Source organism: Augochlora pura, chromosome 1, assembly GCF_028453695.1.
Source record: "Augochlora pura isolate Apur16 chromosome 1, APUR_v2.2.1, whole genome shotgun sequence".
Taxonomy (NCBI): Eukaryota; Metazoa; Arthropoda; class Insecta; order Hymenoptera; family Halictidae; genus Augochlora; species Augochlora pura.
This window is the reverse complement of record NC_135772.1, coordinates 2,624,601-2,643,175: the sequence shown is the minus strand read 5'-3', so window position 1 is coordinate 2,643,175 and position 18,575 is coordinate 2,624,601. Positions and strand designations below refer to the sequence as shown.

The following is an 18,575-nucleotide window of genomic DNA, read 5'->3' as shown; positions in this document are numbered from 1 at the left end:
AATTAACGGATCGCGTTCATGTAATAACCTGTAATTAGGCGACGCGGGGTGGTCGAGATGATAGCGCGATGAGTGCGTCTTTTTCGAATGCGTTTGGTATATGGTAAAAATTAAATAGCGTAATTTCCGCGTTGCGAGTCGCTTGATTTTACCAACCCCAAATTCCGAGATTTTATCAATTTCTTATAAATATTAAAATATATTATTATTACAGTATACATATAATATTATCACTATAATAATATATTTTAATATTTATAAGAAATTGATAAAATCTCGGAATTTAGGATTTGGGGATTTGGAATATTATTACAGTATACATATAATATTATCACTATAATATACTATATACTGTCCTGAAACACCCAAAATGGCGGTCATGTACACAAGAACACTTAAAAAGCGATATTCAACCCTCTGTGCCACTAAATATTCCTACATCGACTTTCAAAGTAATTTAATCAAAATTCTTTTATATTTAAACAACTAAAAATACAACTAATATTGTACCAATCTCGAGACTCTATTATACCTAAAACGTAACAAATTGTACAAGAAAGAAATACCATATGCCGGGAAAAGGAAAAGTATTTTCGATTTAGAGTTCCTGAGTCTTCGAGTTCAAAAATTGATGAAAAATAACTATCCACATATTACTAAAGAAATTCTGATTACCAGAATATTTTCATAATATATATTTCGCCGCGTTTCCGAGTCGAACACTGGCAGCGTGCGTCGCGTGGACGTTAGGGTCATGTTCGAACAAGCATAATAGAATTACGAGCAGTCCCCGTAGCGCACGCGAGCGTCCTCATCCCCCGGAGCGCGGTCCTTCCCGTTTACTGTGCTCGGACAGATTTCTGCCGTGACAGCGGGACTTTAGCGATGTTCCCGGCTTCGTGAAGCCAGAGAGATAGGATTCGTTTTGACACGTAAACGCAAGGGACCCCGATAATCCGGCGTGGAACGTCACGCGCGATCCCCGGCGAACCGGGGAGCTGCGACGAACGAGGGAGAACTGCCCCGCGAAAATGGCGGAACCCGCGCGACGACGAAAAATTTGCTAATGGCGTCGATAAGCTTCGAAGAGAATCTCCGTGTCTATGCATCGTTGCATAAGATGGCGGCAGTAAGTTTGTTTAATTTCAAACTGGCCGCGAGAATTAAAATTCGCAGGAAATTAAAGTTTTTAGGAAATTAAAATTCGCAGGAAATTATAGCTCTCAGGAAATTATAGTTCTCAGGTAAATTATAGTTCTGAGGAAACTGTAGATCTCTGTAAACAGGACAGAGTTTCGCAAAATTATTTTTAACAATTATTCTAAATAATTCTGCTACGAAGAACGTCACTTTGATTTTCGCAGAATTCAGTGGTAAAATAATGGTTTTTAATTTAATAAATATAGCAAAGTCATAGTATTTGTAAATTAGAAATAAATACCAAAGATTTTAGACAATTCTTAAATGCATTCGATTAATTATTTATTACAATAGCAAAAATACTAAATAATTCTGCAACGAATTTTATTTTTATAGAATACCGTGCTAAAATAATCGTTTTTAATTTAATAAACATAGCAAAATCACAATATTTCTAAATAAGAAACGAATACCAAAGAATTTAGACAATTCTAAATTATGTTCGATAAAAATATAGTTAATTATTTATAAAAATAGAAAGGATCTCTCTATACACTCTCAGAAGCACATTAAGGGTTGCTCACAAAACAAATCTCTAAAATCGTCCATTCAACCAACACTTTATTCTAACATTCTTTTCATTTATTTATCATCAAATTACACCTTCATCTCTCCATAAGAATTATCAAACATAATAATACCACATCCCGTCGAACCGAACAACACAGTTTTTCGATGCGCGGATGCGTGAATCGCGTTGCCGTCGACCCGACAGCGTGGCCATCCCCAAGTAATATACCGACTTTTATGAAAGCCTCGATGAAAAATCGTTCTTTCGAAAAAACATATCCGACGCATATTTTTGTTTTCAGCGCGAGAGTCTCGTTCTGTACGGACGTGATAAAAACAACTCTTAAAGGGTGGGGGGGGGAAAGAGAGAGGATGAGAAAAACGTATGCGCGATCGAGAATATTTTTGGTATCCACCGAAAGATACAAAAAACATTCCGCGTAGCCTCGTGCCACCTAAAAATATCGGGTTTGCACCGTTCGTTTAACTATTGCACTTTCGGTCTATTCGTTTGCTATATTCCACCGCTGCCTGATTGTTTGACATTTTTCGTGCTGACTGCTACATTCTTCGTTCCGAAAATACATACGTTTCTCGAAATGCACTGTTTTCTTTTTACGGGCTATCTTCGATAGGCTGACATAACCTAGAAAATTCGTGGTTAATTAGTTTTGGTACTGTTAGTAACCTTTGGTAACTATTAGTGACTGTTAGTAATTATTTATAGCGCGAAGCATTAATTTTATATCAAGGTTATGTTTATATAAAAGCATTACTTTTATATGTCGTGTTCTTTAGCCTAATTTAATTTTTAACTGCAATACTTCTCTATAATTGAAGAGATTGTTCATCACGATTTTTAACATTAACACTTTACCAGTCATTCGGCTATAAACATTTTTAAATTTTATAACGTTAGCATTAAACAATTCTTGTTTTATTATTTATTTATCTATTTTTATCTATTCTATTTACATCTTAAATATTATATAATAATATCTCGGTAATAGATAACCTTTAATACGTTGACATAACCTACAAAATTCGTTGTTACTTCTTTTTAATACTATTAGTAATAATTAGTATTTATTTTAAATTTTTAACCATAATACTTCCTTGTAATTATAGAGATTGTTCACCACATCATGATTTAGCATTAAACAATACTTATTTTATGTATTTTATTAATCGCGAAGGGTAGCTAATATCTTAAATATTATATAACAATATCTCAATAATAAATAGCAAATTATTAGTTGCTGAAACAATTAAAAAACCGATTTATATGTTACTATTTTGTTATTTAATTTATAATTTATAAAATATCGAGTCACAGACACATACTACTTTATTCGCATATAAAAGTAATTGACAATTGACGGATTAATCTCGAAATATTCAATGGCTTCGATTTAAATAATTATCAATTGAATAAACATTCGCCGTACTTTGTTGATTAATCGAAACGTTTAATTAAGATAGAGAACGAGGCAACCCTTCCACGGCAAAGCTGCGAGCGAGAAATTATGTTTTCCGTCAGTTTCGTCGAGTTTGCGCGCGCAGCGTTAAATGTTTTTCATAATCCTCTTTTTTTTTCCATTAAGAGCTCTTTAACGCCGAAGAATTACACGGGACTCGGTGTGTACCTTGCGAGCCGCTATCAGAAAGCGGAACAGGAAACTAAATGGAGAGGGAGAGAGAGACTTTGATAATTAAAATTCCAATTAATTTGCATAAAGGTACACTCCACCGATGATTATAAAAAACAAGGCCGCGTTTTAAGCTATAATCCGTTCGCCGGATTAATTGGTATTTCATGGTAATCTAGAAACATGAATTTGCGGTTTAAAAGTAAAGTTGATTAAATATTGCTACGTTTCTATGCGGTCGTACAGTTTTCTCGTTTAGGTGAACCCTTAATTATTATTGTAAGTAATTAATTAATTGTAAGGAAGTGAAAATATTGCTGTGTCGATATGGACGTTCATATGGATAATAAAACATTAGTTGAAACTTTAACGCTACCAACAAGATTTACGTAAAATTTTTCAGTAATATTTGAGACTTTTGTCGTTTATTATACACATTTATATATGGCTTTTGGTTGTAACAATTTTCTTTAGGTTAATTTTAAAGGTTAATTTTAGAGAAAAAGGGATTTATAATCATTGCTAAAACTATAATAATTAAGAAGAATTAAATAATAATTTGGAAGAATTAAATAATAATAAATAAATAAACGAAATGGTTAATATATACCCCCATACATATATTTTATTGACTATGTTGTAATAAAGTAAGAAATAAATCAAACAACTCCGATATAAAACTTAAATAATCCATATATAACAAGTAACTAATTTCTATTGTTCCCACAACCGCCTATGAAATTATTAATTTTATTATTATTGTCACTATTATATAAAACCTAGTTATATACATTATAATTCTTACTAACAATATTTATCAACCCAACAATACCTAAATTTATAACTTCATCATCCACAGAAATTGCAGCAGCTTTTATCAAGGATTCTGTAAGAATAAGGGAACACTTATTAACAAAAGGTAGAAAATTGAAGTTTCCTCGAGCGCTGGTCAATCGAGGGTTTGTCCAATCATCGTTGCGAATCGAAATCGAGGATTGCTCTCTTATCGGCGAAGAAATCCCTGCCCGGTCACGTCGGGTCTCTCGCGTGTACATAAAAATCCTCGGACCTAATTACGCACGTACACGGTCCGAATCGTCTAATTTCATAGCACGGTGCCCATGGGAAATTAAAGGGCATGATCGATACTGCGTAAAAAGAAGTCTTAAGACCGGTGCAATGCACCCCTTTATATCGATTATATCGCAACGTTGCGAGACATAACCTAACAGGACATAAAATTAAAAGACATAAGATTACAAGAAGTAACCTTAAAAGACATAAGCTTACAAGACATAATCTTACAAGCATAACCTTAAAAGATATAACTTTGAAAGACATAACCTTAAAGGACATAACCTTAAAAAATATAACTTTAAAGGACATAACCTTAAAGGACATAACCTTAAAAGATATAACTTTAAAGGACATAACCTTAAAAGATATAACTTTAAAAGACATAACCTTAAAGGACATAACCTTAAAAGATATAACTTTAAAAGACATAAGCTTACAAGACATAACCTTACGAGACATAACCTTAAAAGACATAACCTTACAATACATAACCTTACAAGACATAACCTCGCAAGACATAACCTTACAATTAAAATCGTGATCGAAAACTAATCCACAGAAAAGAACGTTCTTAAACGATATTTTATTGAATTACCAAGAATTGAGTAATTAAAAGAACGATTTACTTGGCTCGAAATTGATATAGCCATTCGGGGGTTAACGAACGATTTCGGCGGTAGACGTCTCATTCCGGAAGTCGAATCGAGTTAATGAATTCGAGAGTGTGGATTTAGGAGAGGATTTTTACAGGCCATAAACGATCGAGAAGGAATTCTCGCGGCTGCTAATAACTCCCCGCTATAAATAGTTCCCGGGATTCCTATGTGTCTGGCCGTTCTAGCCACCTTTGTTAGCCGGCCTTTTCACACGGCTCTCCGCCCCTCCAACCCCCTCTTGACTAGTCTCTCGAGCCGCTTCCTCCTTTTTCCTCGTCGTTTCTTCATTTTTTCTTCGCTCTTTCTTCCTTCCTTCCTTCCGTCCGTCCGTCCTTCCTTCCGTCCTTCCTTGCGACCCATACCCCTGGCCGGCCGTTCATTCTTCTCGCAGAAATAGAGGGCGGCTGGGTTACAGAAAGAGGAGGCTCCCGGACGCGGGCTACGAGACTCTTCGCGTATAATGCCGAGGACACTTATGCGGCGAGGGAGACAATTTCGCCAGCCCCACGGTTCACCGTATCGAGAAATCAGCCGGTTCGAGGGATCGATCAGTAGACTACACGGGGAACGATATGTCGGTGGTAGGAACGTAGGCGTGGCAGTTAGAAATTGTTAACAATTTGATTAATGAAGCATATCATGGGAATTTTCACTATTTATTATTGGAACGTCATTTAATAATAAGAAGTGTACTCGTCCTCCACGAAAAGTAAAGACCACCGCTTAGTTAAATGGAACAATTAATTAGTGTAGATTAAAGAGGACACTTTAATCTTTAAAACAAGCTAAGTCGCATTGTTCTACGATTTTTTGCAACAAAGTTGCAATTTATTGAAAATGCTCGATTTAAAATTGTAATTTTAGAGAATCCCACGAGGTCAGAAGGATCCTCTGGCTTTTCGATAATTTCTAGTCTCCCCCGAAGAATCAAGTTAACAAACGATTAGTAGAAATTAAAGTAGAGACTTTGCTCTATAAAATACGCTAATTTCCATTATTGTACAGTATTTTTTAACAGATATATGATATTTCGAAGATTAACAATGTTTTAAGTACAGGAAGCATCGCTTCGTCCATGATGTATAATCTCCGACAAATTTTTATAGTAAAAATCAATTTGTACAAATTAAAGTAGAGCCTTTGCTCTATAAAACAAGCTAAGCCGCATGGCTCTTCGATTTTTTTTAACAAAGTTACAACGTTTTGAATTTGCCCGATTTGACAGCTGGGTACTTAACTCTGGCGATTTGACTCTGGCTTTCCGATAATTTCTAGTGTCCCCCGAAGAGTCAAGTTAAAAAACAATTAGTGCAAATTAAAGAGGAGAGTTCGCTCTTTAAAATACGCTAATTTTCATTGTCGTACGATTTTGTTGAACAGAGTTATAATATTTATAATTTGCAGAATTTCTAACACTGTCGCATGGATGAGAAGCATCGCTTTTCCTATGATGTTTAAACTTTGACAATTTTTTATAGTAACAATCAATTAGTACAAATTGAAATAGAGACTGTTCTCTATAAAACACGCTAGGCCGCATTGTTGTACGATTTTTTTTAACAAAGTTGCAACGCGTTGAATTTTCTCGATTTTATGACTGGCTATTTGAAATTTCAACTTCTTTACAATATTTTTTAGTTCCTGTCAAGAGTAAAACTCTCAATTAAAAATTATTAATAATCAAGTGACAACAATTAAGTACAGTTGTACAACTGTACTATCAACTACAGACAGTTTTATGTACGTTTTTCCATTTTATCCGTAATTTTTACACTAGTTATCGTTGTTGCCATGTAATAGCAATAATTATTCATGCGTCAGTGTTATTTAAAGTTTCAAGAGACACCGTCGCCATGTTGCTTAGTACAAGAGTGGCGGCCAATATGGCGGCTAATACGGCGATTCAACTGCTTATAATTACGAGAGCGCAGAAGTTTATGCCCTTACGATATGTAGCGAATATGCAAACTCTATGCAAGAATATGCAAACTGTATGCAAGATGTATACAAAATATATGCAGCACAGATTTCGTAAATATGCACTGGCGTAGTCACCTGCCAGAAAATTCCCAAATTTTAATATTCTATACAACATGAATCACGTAAATTTATTAATTTTTTAATGTATTAACTCTATAAACTTTTAAATGATTAAACCTTGAAATTTTATTTTTATTATTTTTAGATGTTGTTTAGATATTGTCTAAATATTGAGTGGCAACCATATCTTAAAATACTATATATGTTTAAGGAAGTTATATATTAAATCTAAAAACAAGCGAAATTAATAAAAATCACACATAAAAATAGTTACAATATTAATCGTTTGATGTTTTACATATAAAAATTACATATAAAAATAAATAACAAAAATAAATTCCGGTACCGGGAATCGAACCCGAGCCTCCTGGGTGAAAGCCAGGTATCCTAGCCACTAGACCATACCGGATTTTCTGGAAGAACTGTGGTTATACACGAAGGAAATATGTTTTACGGAAAAATTGAGGTTTTTTTCGTTGAATTGAATCAAGAAAAAATAAATTCCGGTACCGGGAATCGAACCCGAGCCTCCTGGGTGAAAGCCAGGTATCCTAGCCACTAGACCATACCGGATTTCTTGAAAGAACTTTGATTATATACGAAGGAAATCGTCTTCTTTCCTTTCCTTATTTTCAATAATAATCTATATTATATTAATTAACATTTAAACTGATTAAAAAAAGCAACTATTGTTTAAAAATAAGTTTTAGTGTCTTGATTACAGAAGACAGTGTATAAAATAAGAGATTGAATTTTAATGAAGTTAAATCTTCGAATATAGATTTGTTTATTTTTATTTAATTATTTCTGCAATTATTATTGTTACAGAATAACAATGATAATATTGGTTTGTGGGTAGATAGGTGAATTAATCGTACGCGATGTGAAGTTACTGTTTTTTACCAATATATACAAATATACAATATTTCTCCGCTGGCTAACTGACTTGGTACGTCCTCACGGAGAGTGTGCTTTCACGACGTTTATCGTAGGACGCGTCGTAACCAAGTGTCTTTCTTAAAAACTATAACTTCGCGCTTGCCCTGGTAAAATTCCGAAACAACCCTGATTGGCTAACCCGCGCGCTGGGTATTTTCCAATCAGTGCTGTTCGTTTTTCCGTATCACCGCCTACTCCTTACGCCCTTGGCGTGCTTGTTTTCGGAACGGCGAGGTGACCGGAGGGGATGCGTTTTACCGTGCGAACGTGGGACTTTTCTTCAGGCCACCCGTGCCGGACCCACGTGCACGAAAGTCGATGCGCGTCCGGCCCAAGTGCCCTTCAGATAATCCCTTAATTTACGACGGTCTCTGTTTGCTATTGAGGACCTTCGGAAAAGACTCTAATAAACATGCGTTGCAAAGATCTGGAAAATGTCGACTCAAAAATAGCTTCGTCGAACGAGAGTCGTAAATTACGTTCGTTGCTTGCACGAAGAAGAGACTTTCTCTTGTGCGCACGACTGGGCTCTACAGGTTATTGTAGGATTTTATTGTTTGAAAATTCTATATAATTATAATATTTTTAACTGTGAAGTATACAAATTTCACTCGACACATTTTTTAATACCAATAATAAAAATATTGCAATGTATAGGAAAAAATAATCACTAAATAAATAATTAAATAGTAATAAATAATTAGTATATTTGCATAGTAATAAATAATTATAGATTGTAAAAATAACAACGATTTATTAATAATCCAAGAGCATCAGAATATATTCAGAATTAATTGTTCATTTTCCATAACTACTGTCATCAAATTGTCATCATCGCACCCTCATACCACTGTATTCCCACCATCACTGCCATAACCATGGTCCCCTAACCATAATTCGCCCTTTAAACTCTAAACCACTTTAAACCATCCAGAGAAACGTCGTCAATCGAACGAAAAAGCCGCGCCGTTTTCACGATTATCATAACCTTAATTACTGTTAACTGCAACCCACGGAGCTCATCATCGTCCGTTGAACGAGGTCCGAACAGCAGGTGGGAAATCCTTCAACGAGGGCAGCGCGTAACTGGCGTCCACCGCGCCGAGGGAAACTGCGTTATAATCGCCGGTTAGTTTCCGTCGAAACGACGCGACCCCCGGTAATTTCGCGCGTGTTTCATCGGTGTTTACCGGCGTTTTCCCGCGGAAAATTGTTCCCCTGGGCCCCCCCTCTGCCGTCTCGCCAGGGGGGAAGAATGCGACCCGGGAAATCATGCGAATATTTTATGCGCGCGTAAAAGCGTTGGAACAGTTACAGCCTGCTTGTCCTCTGTTTCGCGTCGTAAAGCAACTATTAAAAGTATCATGGCCCCTATGAACGGGGGCCACGTCTGCCGCGCGAGATATTTTCCGCAACGCCAGACCACGCTATAGTTGCTGCTGCTTTACTCGGTCGCTTCGTTTCGCGGTTTTTATAGCGCGTCGGCTATTATTTCGCAATGATTTGAATCAGAGTTGCGACGTTTGTAGAGCGAGGTGAAAGTCCTCGCGATTGGACGACAATTTATATTTTTGTTAACCCTTTAGCCTGTAAAGTTTTTAATCCGATCGGTGGACTGTGAACGTCGTCATGGCGACTGATAATTAACCCTTTCGTTACGCAGCTCGCTCTGCTGGTGCCACGCCGTGGAACAAGTTATTTAGAGTCCTATATTATTTTATGTTATTCTATATTATTTTAAATTATTTTATATTATATTATATTACATGATAGTATATTGTGTTATTTTATATTATTTTACTGTATACTATATTATACTATTTTAAATTATATTATATTATATTATATTATACTATATTATGCTATTTTATAGTATTTTACAGTATACTATATTATGCATTTAATATTTATACAGTATTATATGTGCACATAGCACGCCGCACTGCTACCGACTATACTAGACACTCGTAACGAAAGGGTTAAGCAGATATCAATCCATTAATAGGGTATTATTACATTTTATTACAATTTTTTAAATATTAGAAACCTCCTTTCACAGTGCACAAAATGTACAGAAAAAATAAATATCGTTTAGTGTTAATACTATGATAATATAAAAATGTTTATTAATATAAAGCTAATATTGTTCACGTATTTAAAGTATGACAAAGCGAAGACGCTTCTGTCATTTCACGCATTGATTTCGTGTCACTCCGTATTCTACATATACTGTACTATATTTATATTTTAATTCGAATTTTAATTCGTTCGCGTCGAGACTGTACTATTCAATGCGAAAACTTCATCCAGAAGAAATACTTACCTTCAGCCGTGAACTATGTTTAATCTAATGGAATATTAAATCTAATTTTTCAGCGGCCAACTTAAACTTTATCCGCGTCCGATTTGAACTCTTTATCTTGTCCGAGGTATTTAATAAGTACAATTAAAACTATTTCGGTGCCGTCTGGCTCGCGGACGGTATTTTAAAGGCGCGCGTAACGTATAATTCTATTTTCCAATTTCGAACGGTTATTTCGATCCCTCCGATGTGTATATAAAAGTCAATAAAGAAATACCAGCGAAAATATGTTTTCCGAAAAACTATTTCTCGTACGAAGTTCATCGAAATTGCTGCCCGGCGTGTTTGGTGTCGCTCTCGCGGTTTAGGCATGACATTTTTACACTAGCGTTCCGCAAATAGCGAGCCCGGCGAATAAGTTCCAATAAGTGAAAATATTCTCGGGGAAAAAATGATCGATGGCCGGTGCACGTGGAACTGTTTCCGTCGCTGTAATGAAAATTGAATCCGGCTCGCATTAAACTTGCCGCGTGAAATAAAAGTGCGCGAGCTTTGCGAGTTTCTATTACGCGCGGTATAGTCGGTTCTTTCCACCTCGAAGGCCAGGCTTCGCAACAGTTGAAGGTCTATTTTCCTTGGACCAAGTGCGTTTGCGATGCACAATTTGATATAAAATCCAAGTCGCTTTTCCAGTGACAAGCCTCTTTAAGAAAGGATCCCTTTCATGTCGATGGAGAAGCAAATCTCATGCAGAAACGCGGTTCACAAGGCCGGTCTCCATCAATAGGTGTGGAACCCAAACTTCATATCGATTCGCATATCTCATCTTGATTAAATGATTATGTACCGCTGTCTTGGGAATATTAGTGGCATCCACTATCTCGCGCACACTGTATCGCGGATTTTCAGCGAGCACAGTCTTGATAATGTCCGTATCCGTCGTTGCTGGGCGGCCGCTGCGGTCTTCGTCTTTCAACTCGAAATTGCCAGCTCCAAATTTTTTAAACCAATCGCGGACGGTCCTAACCTAGAAGTATCTGTGATCTCAAAGTACCTAAAAGCTTGACATAACCTAAAACCTTGAAATAATTACGACCAGAAGTGCCTAAGATCTTGAGGAGCCTTAGAAACTTAGAAGTATCTGAGGTTTTAAAGCTTGACATAACCTCAAACTTTGAAGTACCTAAAATCTTGAAATATGTGTGACCTCAATGTACTTAAGAACTTCAGAAACGTAAGAAACCTAGAGGTATCTGAGGTCTTAAAGTACCTAGCAGCTTGACATAACCTCGCACCTAGACATAACCTAAAACTTTGAAATATCTACGACCCAGACGTACCTTGTCTGCACTAATTTTTTAAACCAATCGCGGACGGCCCTGAGACAACCTAATATATAAAATGCTCCAAGTTATATAGAATCTTGGATTTTCATTTAAAATGGCTCCGACTGCAAAGGGTTAATGGCGGGAGAGTGCTTTCGACATGATATCACCGCCCGAAGCTATTTTCTTTTATCGTTCACGTAATTATCGAAATTTCATAAGCTCTCTCTCTCTCGGGTTGATATGCCGGTAATATAACGTATGACATCCCCGTAAATTTCATTACATAAATAATTTCCCGCGTTACAGCCCCGCTTTCATAATTAATGATTTAGCCAACTGGCGGAGTCCGATCAATAATACCAGGGACTTATAATTCTGGATTATTAGCAATGCGACCCCTTTATTATCCGTTGCGAAATTTACGGCCGGGCGTTGCTCGCTTCCTGAAAATGAAAATCTGCCGGCCAAAACAAAAAAAGAAATTGAATTACTTGCTTTGCCGATCCGCGCGCGATTAACCGATAATTCGCGGCAACCGTGCCGGGCGGGAAAAAAATATTGCTGGAATAACGGAGTGTGCGCGGGCGCCAAATGTTTCCAATTAATTCGGCATGGCTGAAGATGTCCCTCCGTGAACGGGTTTATCACGTAAACAGAGGCAAATCGGTGTTGCCTCGACTTTTATGAACCAATTAACGAAGCAGTCGTAGTGTAAACGGTACCAGGCGATGTATAATGTTTCGAGAAACTCGTGTTTTGTGTGTTGTTTAATTGTTTTAGGCTTTAATTGTGTTATATTAGAGACGCTTCCCATAAACGCTTCTATTATGATTTTTAAATTCGTCAATATTGTTATAGCAACAATCTATTAGTGTGGATTAAAGTAGAGACTTTGCTCTTTAAAATAAGTTAAGTTGAATTGTTGTACGTTTTTTTTTAACCAAGTTGCAGTGGATTCAATTTCCTCCATCTAATCCTTGCCTATTTATATTGTAATTTTGATAAAGACAAGATGTGAAAAGGATCTCCTACTTTCCCACGATTTTTAATCTCCGTCAATTTTTTACAGTAAAAATCAACTAGTACAAATTAAACTAGAGGGTTTGCTCTTTAAAACAAGCTAAACCCCATTGTTCTACGATTTTTTTCAAGGTTGTTATGATATTTCTAATTTGCAGAATTTCTAACACTGTCGCATTGGATGGGAAGCATCGCTTTTCCTATGATGTTTAAATTTCGAAAATTTTTTATAGTAAAAATGAACTAGTACAAATTAAAGTAGAGGGTTTGCTCTTTAAAACAAGCTAAATCCCATTGTTCTACGATTTTTTGCAAAAAAGTTGCAACAGATTGAATTTGCTGGATATTTGAATCGTAATCTTGGAAAAATACATGGGGTGAGAAGTATCTCCCGGCTTTTGTATAATTTTCAAAGTCCGCCAAATTCGTATGGCAAAAAACAATTAGTCTAAATTAAAGTAGAGACTTTAAGCTTCAAAATGAGCTAAATTTCATTGTTGTAGCGTTTTGTTGAAGGGAGTTATGATAAATTGAATTTGCGGCTTTGTACCTCTGCGTTTTAGTAATACAGTAATTGATATGAAGAAATACACGGACGGCAACTTTGCGGCAGATTTGCGGCAACTTTGCGGCAACTCCGCGGCAACTTTGCGGTAACTTTGCGGCAACTTTACCGCATCTTTACCGTAACTTTATATCAACTTTGCGGCATCTTCGCGGTAACTTTCCGGCAACTTTGCGGCAATCTCACGCCACGCCAAAACAAAAACGCACCCAGAAAAATACAAACCTACGTTTCTGCGGCAACTAACCTCATTTCGACGCATTATAGAGACCATACTCCTTACGCAAAGCGAAGAACGGAAGATTGCATCGCTAGCGAACTCCTCGACCTTTCACCCTCCATTTATTTCGTCATCTTAGCGCTCCGTACGATCCCGTTCCGCGGCGACTGTATTGTAGACCGATTAAATTTGCATCGTAGTCACCGGCCGCGGCGGATCGCGGGCACCAGCCGCGTAAGTGGTTAATCGAGCCCGAAGACACGACTCGAGAGAGAGAAAGAGAGAGAGAGAGAGAGAGAGAGAGATATAGAGAGAGAAAGACAAAGAGAGGGGGAGAGGATGGGTGGAAATCCTTGGTACGTCGATTAAATTCTAAGGGAACTACGTTCCTGTCCATGGGTGCGGAGGGGGTGGGGGAGGGGTGGAGGGCGTGCGTACATATATACCGGAATCATTTTATCATTTTATACGAGCCAAGTCGTCGTAGCCGGGCTAAAAAAAAAGAAGAAGAAGAGAAGGACCAGACGGCCGGATGGCGATGAAGGCTGCGCGGAGAATCGTGGGGGTTGGGCGGGAGGGGGAGGGGCAAAGAGGGGTTGAAAAGACGTCGAGAGGGCGACTCGATGAAAAAGGATAGCGGCCGCGTAAAATGTTCGAGGATATAAAACTCTTTCGGTGTTGGAAGTTATACCCATTAAAGATTAATAAACCATCAGGCTGGAAAATAGCTAAGATGGCGGGTGTCTCTGGCTTGAAGGGGGTAAGAGGGGGGTTGTGAAGAGAGAGAGATGGTGGAAATCAGCGGAGAGCAATTTCGAAGCCATTTTCTCGGCACCAGTTTCTTCGGTTATTAGCACTTTTTCTCGGACATTCGTCGTTTCGAAACATTTTCACGGTTTCGAGTGTCTGTCTTTTATCGCGATTTACATTTGAAGCGTATCTGAATGCTTTTTATTCTCTTGGGGAGGGATTAGCTGTGTAAGGAGGCGTCTGGGGATTTTTGTTTCTTTTACGGAATAATTGAGTGACGGGCAATTCTTTGTTACATATTTTCGACGACGTTGTCTTTAATATTACCTATATTATTATTATAATTATATTATTATTACCTATATTATTATTATAATTATATTATTATTAATATTATGGTTATATTATTATATTGTAGTACATTTGTGAAAAATGTCCGAAAGAATGATTAATATTCATTTCACACAGATTTTATGGAACAGTAAAATGAATTATTAATACATTATTTTCAACTTATTAGACCTATTAAAAACAGGGAAAAATTTTATATTACATTAGTGTGATATAATTTAACTAAAAACTGTTTAATAATCCCCAGCAAGAAGCACAAATCTATTAAAATAATTTCAGTGCTAAATTATCTAAAAGTTTACTATTTTTACACAACAAAAATCGAAAATCTTTCAGGATAACAATAATAATACTTCTTAACTAATGAAACACCCCATATATTTTACTTATCCATATAATTTCTTTTAATTCAACGATTAATAAAAATTCTTCAATAATTATAAAACGCTTCAAGAATTAAAGAAATGCTCGAATAAATCAATAAGTAATTCGATCGCCTAATCGACAGGTACGGTGGTACACCCGACGGTTTTTCTCTCGTAAGAAAAAGAGTGGCCGTACTTGAATTTAGCGATTCTTCCAGCGTTCAGCAAGTTCGCCGAGCTAAACCAGAAATTTGCAAGGTAATGGGTACTAATATATCAATTTATATCTCGAATACGCCAGAGTGAATTATGGGAAATTGAGGGAGAATATATGCGGCGAGAGAACGGGCGGGCGGGAGGGGGGGAGGGGGGTGGGGGGCCGAGGACAGACAAAGGAAGCGAGACCGTTGCTTGGATCATCGCCAGATGTCCTGAATTACTTACTTTACCAGCGCGTGTTCCGCGGCGGAAACTTTCGAAACTTTACCATCACATTTTTATTTCGAATATAACCGATCCATATTTCCCATCACCAGATTGCGGATCCGTATGAATAAATATTCTCTATGAAATAAACGTCGTTTAGGTTAATTGTAAAACAGGGGAACCAATATGGATTTTATTCTTCTTTAGAACAGGCTATGTTTGTTAACGTAATTGTTTAGTAATTTGTTGCAGCGTCATTTACAAAGTTTTTTAATATTTTGCGACACTGTATAAATAATGTGATTTAATAATAATACGAGTAATATGATTTTTCTTTTCACTTTCTATAGGATCTTTTTGCGAAGGAACTATACATGTTTCGCAGTCATATTTCAGTCAAATATAATAATATTAATGTTGGTAGTATTATTAATTATAGCATAATTTTAATAACATATAGTGCTATTTTAATAACATTAATAATTATAGTACAGTGGAATTAATAATTATAGTATAATTTTCATAATATCTAGTACAATTTTAATATTTATTTGTTCAAGAAAAATTAAAATTGTCGGCTTTGAAGCGAAGATAAAAGGGTGAAAACAACCCCCAAAATTAGAATTTATTTGTAAAATCGTTTAATCCTGAAAAATTGTTGGTACTAATCGCTGAACAAATTATTTTTTCATACACTACATTAAACAATTGATCTTCCTAATACCACACCTCATCAATTATTACTTCGCTATAGCTTGTTGCATCGTGCAGGGTGCACCACTAAATATACCATACGCTTTTACAACATAACCTAACAACCCCATCGCGCGAGTTGCATTTATGGGAGCCGCATAAATAATTAAAATAGCTCGCAATGGAAGACCTAGCATGGATCATTCCTATTTACCATTTAATGTTTAACGCAATCGAAGCCGTTTGGGAAAACGTCAAATCCCGATGTAATTCCCATTAACACAAATTGAATTCCTTCGCTATGAATAAATCATGCGTTCTCACGTATTCCGGTTGACTGGAAAATATATATTTCTAATGCGTTTACAAATCGATCGCGTGCAATACGGAAGTTGAATAATTTATGGTTAACATCCGAAAGCTAGTTCCAGTTCGATTATATCGTTCGATGTGTTCATTCGGTTTCCAATATTTAATGCATTTCGACCGGTTTTAAACTAATCGATATTGGTATATTGGAGGCAATGATATTTCTCTGGCTTGCAAAAAGATGAATTTGTTTTACAAATTTTTATTGTTATGTATATTGAAAGTTAAGTTTATATTTTAGAATATTTCTTTACGAAAAGTATTAATTTATATTTGTATTTTATATTTAATTTTGGGCTTTGTGATAATTATTTATAAGCGAGAACTAGCCCAGTTATTTTATCAAGGCTATATTTATCTTGTAATATATATTTAAATATTAATATAGTAATTTATATTTATCTTATAATATATATAAATATCAATATAGTAATTTATATTTATATATATTAAATTATATTAATATAGTAAATAAAAGATATATAAATTAAATATATCTATATTAAATTATATTGATATAGTAAATAGAAGATACATAAATTATATTTAAATACCTTATATTTGTTTAAAATTTCTATTCTTTCAAAGCAATTATTCAAATCATTGTCATTTTAAATCTTTCACTCCAAATTACCTCTGATAATTAACATTCTTTAATTATACAATATTTATACATCTATCCACCGAGATATTTTTCTTTCTATTTAAAGATTTAGCTTTGCATAAACTATATTGCTTACGATCGACAACTGTAATTATTTATTAAATTGAATAGTAAAATTCGATATGTCTTGAGATTTTTAATTATTATTCTTACGATTATTCGGATCAGGCTAGCACGAAATTCGCAGCTTATGCGCGGCGACGCGTGCACAACAGAAACCGCGGTGGCGCATTAATATCTCGGACTCGTAGGTCTAATCGAAACGAACCGAATGATCGATACCGTTTCACGGGAAATCCAATCGGTAATTATCAACCGCAAACTTAATCGACGCCTGCCACGGTTTCCCTTGTTATAATGAATTTCAAGCGGCCGCCGGCCGTGTCCGTGTTCCGATTTGCTATCCACTCTCGCTCGGATATTTCCGGCAGACTCTCGGATGTGTCGCGATAAATAAGCGGGCAAAGGTCGCCGAACTGCGCGCGGGATCCTACGTTCAACCCCTTCGCGCTACAATGAACGAGTCGGACTCGTGTCAACCCTTTGCACTCGAAGCCATTTTAGCTCTAAATCTAAAATAATTCTTCCGTCTTATAGTATTTTTATTTTCAGCGACGAAGTGTATTTTATATATAACAAATTCATTCTCGTTATTCATACTAACTGTGCCACATTTAACAATTTTTTTAATATTAAACATTGTTGCTATAAAAATTATTTTAAAGGGTGAAAGAACAATATCAGTGGTGCTTGAGTGACACCATTCGAGTGCAAAGGGTTAAAAATGCCAGGCGAGATCTAATAAATATGAATATTATTAATTTTTTCTATGGAGAAGTAAAAATAAATTCTACTGTTATCGATTAGCGAATTAGAGCTTTTTTAATTAGAGAATTTTTATAACTTAGACCTTTAACCCTTTGTGCTCGAAGTCATTTTAGCTGTAAATCTGAAATGAAATTTCTGGCTCGTAGTATTTTTTATTCTATGCAACGAAATGCACTTTTATGCATACGAAATTGATTCTTATGACTCGTAGCAACAGTTTCACTACTTGACAAATTTTTTAAATGTAAATTTTGTTAATATTGAAATTATCTTGGAATGTGATAGAACAATTTTTGAAATAATTTTCCTGACTCATAGGATTTCCATTTTATGTAACAAAGAGTACTTTTATGCATACGAAATTGATTTTTGTGACTTATGCCAACAGTTTCACTACTTATCAAATTTTTAGATCTAAACTTTGTTAGTATTAAAATTATCTTAGGACGCAATAGAATCATTTCAGCGGTGTCTCAGAATTATCACTAGGGTGCATAGGGTTGATTTTAGAACTTGGACGCAATAGAATAATTTCAGTGGTGTCTTAGAGTCACCACTAGGGTGCAAAGGGTTAATTTTAAAACTTGGAAGCTATAGAATAATTTCAGTAGTGCCTTAGAGTC

The 18,575-nt window shown here is 35.8% G+C and overlaps 2 non-coding genes across 2 annotated transcripts; both read right to left on the bottom strand.

Moving 5' to 3' along the window:
* Nucleotides 1–7,469: 7,469 nt before the first annotated feature.
* On the bottom strand, nt 7,470–7,541 carry Trnae-uuc (transfer RNA glutamic acid (anticodon UUC)). Its single transcript has one exon. It is a non-coding gene; the product is annotated as a tRNA-Glu (tRNA).
* A 92-nt stretch (nt 7,542–7,633) lies between these two features.
* Trnae-uuc (transfer RNA glutamic acid (anticodon UUC)) lies at nt 7,634–7,705 on the bottom strand. Its single transcript has one exon. It is a non-coding gene; the product is annotated as a tRNA-Glu (tRNA).
* Between the last annotated feature and the right edge of the window lie 10,870 nt (nt 7,706–18,575).